This window comes from Triticum urartu, chromosome 2A (assembly GCF_056163025.1).
Source record: "Triticum urartu cultivar PI428250 chromosome 2A, HENAU_Tu73, whole genome shotgun sequence".
NCBI lineage: Eukaryota > Viridiplantae > Streptophyta > Magnoliopsida > Poales > Poaceae > Triticum > Triticum urartu.
Window position 1 is genome coordinate 665,312,889 of NC_141874.1, and position 6,451 is coordinate 665,319,339.

The window sequence follows — 6,451 nt, forward strand, 5'->3', positions numbered from 1 at the left end:
CAAACAACAGAAAATAAATTGTCACAGGCATTCTATACGACAAGTTTATCATGAGCAAACTAATTTCAACAGAAAGCAATCTAACATAATCAAAGTTCACATCATTACAAGCGATTCTGCATGACAAGCAAACTAAGTTCAGCAAAAGCAAATGATCACAAGCAAACTATCGATACATAAGCAAACAACATAAAGCAAATTTGATGATAATTCTAAAACGACGGTGGTGTTGGTGGCTCTTTGGCCGACACCATCTTCTTCTTCACCAGTCAGCGTCTCCCCATCCCCCCAGCTGGTCCTAGCGCGCTTCTTGGGGGGCTCCTCCTTCTCCAGCTTTGCACGGCGAACCCGTCCTGGGTGAGGGTGATGCGGTTACATATCTCGTACGCTGTGTAGGCGTCCTTTGCCGCGTACTCGATGTGCCTCATGGACAGAGGCAGGGTGGCCCAGCGCTTGTGCTCGTCGTCGGTGATCTTCTTCTTCATGTTGTTGTAGTAGTCGTCGATGAGCATGCCGGAGACGTCTCCAAGGGAGTCCAACTCCTTGGTTGCCTCGGGCACCCTCCACTCCTTCTGGATGTCAACAAAGTTGGCGACCTCCAGATAGACGCGATCTAGCCTTTTTTGTTGCCATCGATGGAGAAGCCTGCAAAGGTGTACCTGGGGTCGGCGAGGAAGTTGTCGAAGACGGTGCACCTTTCAGCGACGCTCAGTTGGAAGAGCAGCACCGGGTGTTTATTGCCGACGGAGAGTTGGCAGAGGGCGGGTTTCTGCGTCGCTTCAGGCTCGTTGTTGTACTCGAGATCAATGCCGACGATCTTGTGGCGCTGGAGGCTGAGGTGGCGCTCGTACTGCGCAAGGGAGATCGCCACCTGCTTCTTGTCGTTGGTGTGGATGACGTGTAACTTGGTGTTGCCGTGGGCCTCCACGGCCTCCACGTCCTTGTACTCGTCGGCGAACGCCATCGCCGGTAGTGGGGCTTGGTGTTTTTGTGTGGAGATGAATGTGACGGAGCAATTTGTGTTGGAAATATGCCCTAGAGGCAATAATAAATTGGTTATTATTATATTTCCTTGTTCATGATAATCGTTTATTATCCATGCTATAATTGTATTGATAGGAAACTCAGATACATGTGTGGATACATAGACAACACCATGTCCCTAGTAAGCCTCTAGTTGACTAGCTCGTTGATCAATAGATGGTTACAGTTTCCTAACCATGGACATTGGATGTCGTTGATAACGGGATCACATCATTAGGAGAATCATGTGATGGACAAGACCCAATCCTAAGCATAGCACTAGATCGTGTAGTTCATATGCTATAGCTTTTCTAATGTCAAGTATCATTTCCTTAGACCATGAGATTGTGCAACTCCCGGATACCGTAGGAATGCTTTGGGTGTATCAAACGTCACAACGTAACTGGGTGACTATAAAGGTGCATTACAGGTATCTCTGAAAGTGTCTGTTGGGTTGGCACGAATCGAGACTGGGATTTGTCACTCCGTGTAAACGGAGAGGTATCTCTGGGCCCACTCGGTAGGACATCATCATATGCGCAATGTGACCAAGGAGTTGATCATGGGATGATGTGTTACGGAACGAGTCAAGAGACTTGCCGGTAATGATATTGAACAAGGTATTGGATACCGACGATCGAATCTCGGGCAAGTAACATACCGATAGACAAAGGGAATTGTATACGGGATTGATTAAGTCCTTGACATCGTGGTTCATCCGATGAGATCATCATGGAACATGTGGGAGCCATCATGGGTATCCAGATCCCGCTGTTGGTTATTGACCGGAGAACGTCTCGGTCATGTCTGCATGTCTCCCGAACCCGTAGGGTCTACACACTTAAGGTTCGGTGACGCTAGGGTTATAGAGATATTAGTATGCGGTAACCCGAATGTTGTTCGGAGTCCCGGATGAGATCCCGGATGTCACGAGGAGTTCCGGAATGGTCCGGAGGTAAAGATTTATATATAGGAAGTCCTATTTCGGCCATCAGGACAAGTTTCGGGGTCATCGGTATTGTACCGGGACCACCGGAAGGGTCCCGGGGGCCCACCGGGTGGGGCCACCTATCCCGGAGGGTCCCATGGGCTGAAGTGGGAAGGGATCCAGCCCAAAGTGGGCTGGGGCGCCACTTCCCTTATGGCCCATGCGCCTAGGGTGAAGGGGGAAACCCTAAGGAAGAGTCCCAAGGAGGGAAGGCACCTCCTAGGTGCCTTGGGGGGGGGGGGAGGACTCCTCCCCTGGCCGCCGCCCCCTTGGAGATTGGATCTCCTAGGGGCTGGCGCACCCCCCCCTTGGGATTCCTATATATAGTGGGGTAGGAGGGCCTCTCAAACACACTTTTGCCTTTGGTGCAGCCCCTCCCTCTCTCCCCGTTACGTCTCTCTCTCGTAGTATAGGCGAAGCCCTGCTACTGTGACGCCCTGCATCCACCACCACGCCGTCGTGTTGCTGGATCTTCATCAACCTCTCCCTCTCCCCTTGCTGGATCAAGGCATGGGAGACGTCTCCGGGCTGTACGTGTGTTGAACGCGGAGGTGCCGTGCGTTCGACACTTGATCATCGGTGATTTGAATCACGACGAGTACGACTCCATCAACCCCGTTCACTTGAACGCTTCCGCTTAGTGATCTACAAGGGTATGTAGATGCACTCTCCTTCCCCTCGTTGCTGGTTTCTCCATAGATAGATCTTGGTGATACGTAGGAAAATTTTGAATTTATGCTACGTTCCCCAACAGTGGCATCATGAGCTAGGTCTATTGCGTAGATTCTATGCACGAGTAGAACACAAAGTAGTTGTGGGCGTTGATTTTGTTCAATATGTTTGCCGTTACTAGTCTTATCTTGATTCGGCGGCATCGTGGGATGAAGCGGCCCGGACCAACCTTACACGTACTCTTATGTGAGACCGGTTCCACCGACAAACATGCACTAGTTGCATAAGGTGGCTAGCGGGTGTCTGTCTCTCCTACTTTAGTCGGATCGGATTCGATGAAAAGGGTCCTTATGAAGGGTAAATAGCAATTGGCATGTCACGTTGTGGTTTTGCGTAGGTAAGAAACGTTCTTGCTAGAAACCCATAGCAGCCACGTAAAACATGCAAACAACAATTAGAGGACGTCTAACTTGTTTTTGCAGGGTATGCTATGTGATGTGATATGGCCAAAAGGATGTGATGAATGATATATGTAATGTATGAGATTGATCATGTTCTTGTAATAGATGATCATGGAGCCCCAAGATGGAGATCAAAGGAGCTACATGATATTGGCCATATCATGTCACTATTTGATTGCATATGATGTTTATCATGTTATGCATCTTGTTTACTTAGTACGACGGTAGTAAATAAGATGATCCCTCATTAAAATTTCAAGAAGTGTTCTCCCCTAACTGTGCACCGTTGCTACAGTTCGTCGCTTCGAAGCATCACGTGTTAATCGGGTGTGATAGATCCTTTCGTTCACATACAACGGGTGTAAGCAAGATTTACACATGCAAAAACACTTAGGGTTAACTTGACGAGCCTAGCATGTGAAGACATGGCCTCGGAACACAGAGACCGAAAGGTCGAGCATGAGTCGTATAGAAGATACGATCAACATGAAGATGTTCACTGACGTTGACTAGTCCGTCTCACGTGTTAATCGGACACGGCCTAGCTCACTCGGATCATGTAATCACTTAGATGACTAGAGGGATGTCTATCTGAGTGGGAGTTCATAAGATGAACTTAATTATCCTGAACATAGTCAAAAGGATTTTGCAAATTATGTCATATCTCACGCTTTAGTTCTACTGTTTAATTATGTTCCTAGAGAAAATTTAGTTGAAAGTTGATAGTAGCAATTATGCGGACTAGGTCCGTAAACTGAGGATTGTCCTCATTGCTTCATAGAAGGCTGATGTCCTTAATGCACCGCTCAGTGTGCTGAACCTCGAACGTTGTCTGTGGATGTTGCGAACATCTGACATACACGTTTTGATAACTACGTGATAGTTCAGTTAAACGGTTTAGAGTTGAGGCACCAAAGACGTTTTGAAACGTCACGAAACATATGAGATGTTTTGAGGGCTGAAATTGGAATTTTAGGCTCGTGCCCACGCCAAGAGGTATAAGACCTCCGACGATTTTCTTAACCTGCAAACTAAGGAGAAAAGCTCAATTGTTGAGCTTGTGCTCAGATTGTCTGAGTACAACAATCATTTGAATCAAGTGGGAGTTGATCTTCCAGATGAGATAGTGATGGTTCTCCGAAGTCATTACCACCAAGCTGCTAGAGCTTCGTGATGAACTATAATATATCGAGGACATATATGATGATCCTTGAGATATTTGCGATGTTTGACACCGCAAAAGTAGAAATCAAGAAGGAGCATCAATTGTTGATGGTTGGTGAAACCACTAGTTTCAAGGAGGGCAAGGGAACGAAGGGATACTTCATGAAACGGCAATTCAGCTGCTGCTCTAGTGAAGAAACCCAAGGTTGAACCCAAACCCGACACTAAGTGCTTCTGTAATAAGGGGAACAGCAACTGGAGCATAATTACCCTAGATACTTGGTAGATAAGAAGGCTGGCAAGGTCGATAGAAGTATATTGGATATACATTGTGTTGATGTGTACTTTACTAGTACTCCTAGTAGCACCAGGGTATTAGATACCGGTTCGGTTGCTAAGTGTTAGTAAATCGAAATAAAAGCTACGGAATAAACGGAGACTAGCTAAAGGTGAGCTGACGATATGTGTTGGAAGTATTTCCAATGTTGATATGATAAAGCATCGCACGCTCCCTCTACCATCGAGATTGGTGTTAAACCTAAATAATTGTTATTTGGTGTTTGCGTTGAGCATAGACATGATTGGATTATGTCTACCGCAATACAGTTATTCATTTAAGGAGAATAATGGTTACTCTGTTTATTTGAGTAATACCTTCAATGGTCTTGCACCTATGATGAATGGTTTATTGAATCTCGATCGTAGTGACACACATGTTCATGCCAAAAGACATAAGATAGTACCACCTACTTGTGGCACTGCCACTTAAGTCATATCGGTATAAAACGCATGAAGAAGCTCCATGTTGATGGATCTTTGGACTCACTCGTTTTTGAAAGGATTGAGACATGCGAACCATGTCTATTGGTGTATATGCATGAAGAAACTCCATGCAAATGGACCGTTTGGACTCACTTGATTTTGAATCACTTGAGACATGCAAATCATACCACATGGGCAAGATGACTGAAAGCCTCGTTTTCGGTAAAATGGAACTAGAAAGCAACCTGTTGGAAGTAATACATTTTGATGTGTGCAGTCCAATGAGTGCTGAGGCATGTAGTGGATATCGTTATGTTCTTACTTCACAGATGATTTGAGTAGATGTTGAGTATATTTACTTGATGAATCACGAGTCTGAATTATTGAAAGGTTCAAGTAATTTCAGGGTGAAGTTGAAAGATCGTCGTGACAAGAGGATAAAATATCTATGATATGATCATAGAGATGAATATCTGAATTACGAGTTTGGCACAGAATTAAGACATTGTGGAAATTGTTTCACAACTAATACAGCCTAGAACACCATAGTGTGATGGTGTGTCCGAACATCATAACTGCACCCTATTGGATATGATGCATACCATGATGTCTCTTATCAAATTACCACAATAGTTTATGGGTTAGGCATTAGAGACAACCACATTCACTTTAAATAGGGCACCACATAATTCCGATGAGATGACACCGTATGAACTATGGTTTAGAGAAACCTAAGCTGTCATTTCTTAAAAGTTTGGGGCTGCGGCGCTTATGTGAAAAGTTTCAGGCTGATAAGCTCGAACCCAAAGCGGATAAATGCATCTTCATAGGACAACCCAAAACAGTTGGGTATACCTCCTGTCTCAGATCCGAAAGCAGTAAGGGATTGTTTCTTGAATCGGGTCCTTTCTCGAGGAAAAGTTTCTCTCGAAAGAATTGAGTGGGAGGATGGTGGAGACTTGATGAGGTTATTAAACCGTTACTTCAACTAGTGTATAGCAGGGCACAAAGAGTTGTTCCTGTGGCACCTACACCAATTGAAGTGGAAGCTTATGATATTGATCATGAGACTTAGGATCAAGTCACTCCCAAACCTCGTAGGATGACAAGGATGCGTACTACTTCGGAGTGGTACGTAATCCTGTCTTGGAAGTCATGTTGCTAGACAACAACGAACCTACGAGCTATGGAGAAGCGATGGTGGGCCCGGATTCCGATAAATGGTTTGAGGCCATATAATCCGAGAGAGGATCCATGTATGAAAACAAAGTGTAGACTTTGGAAAAACTACTTGATGGTCGTAAGGCTGTTGAGTGTAGATGGATTTTAAAAGGAAGACGGACAATGATGGTAAATGTCACCATTAAGAAAGCTCGACTTG

The 6,451-nt window shown here is 45.3% G+C and overlaps 1 pseudogene; it reads right to left on the reverse strand.

The window, feature by feature from the left end:
- Positions 1-269: 269 nt before the first annotated feature.
- LOC147986533 (uncharacterized) lies at positions 270-964 on the reverse strand (annotated as a pseudogene).
- Positions 965-6,451: the final 5,487 nt, after the last annotated feature.